Source organism: Myotis brandtii, unplaced genomic scaffold (assembly GCF_000412655.1).
Source record: "Myotis brandtii unplaced genomic scaffold, ASM41265v1 scaffold71, whole genome shotgun sequence".
In the NCBI taxonomy this organism is placed as follows: Eukaryota; Metazoa; Chordata; class Mammalia; order Chiroptera; family Vespertilionidae; genus Myotis; species Myotis brandtii.
Genome location: NW_005370787.1, coordinates 1,139,224 through 1,139,677, shown reverse-complemented (window position 1 = coordinate 1,139,677; position 454 = coordinate 1,139,224).

Below are 454 nucleotides of genomic sequence, written 5' to 3'. Positions count from 1 at the left end.
GGGCTGGAATGCGGAGCCGCTTGGCTGGTGCTCGGGCGGGGCCGTGACGGGTCCCCCGACAGAAGACAGACCGGCTGTGGGACACGAGGCGGGGAGACGGGCTCCCCGAGACCGAACTGGGATGCTGGCCAACTCAGGCTGGCTGGAAATGCCAGAACCTGGAGCCAGCGGGGATAGTATCCACATTCGCACATGCGGAAAATCAGGCCGATCGAAATCCAAGCACCTACCTCGCGGTTTCGCAAATTTTATTGCAGATGAGAGTCATCTGGTAGAGGTTTTAGAAAGCTGCAAATCCAGACCACACCACGCACTATTGCAAGTGATTCTCTGGGACTGAGATTTGAGCATCAACAGTATTTAACACTCCCCCGCCAGTGACTGGAGTGTTGTAATCGTGTTGGAAAACCAGTGACATAACGGAGAGGGCTTGTTGAAACACGGGGTGCTGGGC